We start from the raw sequence: 400 nt of genomic DNA, 5'->3' as shown, positions 1-400 counted from the left end.
CAAGAACCGAGAGCTTCATTATTCGCAGCTGCTTGCTCACTAGCTCCTATGTGCTTCTGGTATTTCTGATCGGTTTTTGGCATTCTTTAGCCTATCCATTAGGTCTGAAGTGATGGACAAAGCATGCGAAGCTATTCAGAATGTGCTGATTGCGAATTTGTGCCTACTCATCTGCATAGAGTAAGGTATACTTGCAGCGTCATTTGGAGAGGGGGACGCTATGAAGGGTGGCCATACTGTGATTTAGGCCTCGACCTTCCTATCACCCAAAACAACTTTTGGGAGAGCATGACTGGTTCTTCTGGTGCCGTCCGTTGACTGCGTGGCTCAATTAGCTGCGCATTGTGCCGTGGTACATGGGCGTGGTCTCATTCAACAGTGACCATCAGCTGGTAAGCCG

This window comes from Fibroporia radiculosa (assembly GCF_000313525.1).
Source record: "Fibroporia radiculosa TFFH 294 genomic supercontigs, scaffold7719, whole genome shotgun sequence".
Lineage (NCBI taxonomy): Eukaryota > Fungi > Basidiomycota > Agaricomycetes > Polyporales > Fibroporiaceae > Fibroporia > Fibroporia radiculosa.
This window is presented reverse-complemented; position numbering follows the sequence as displayed.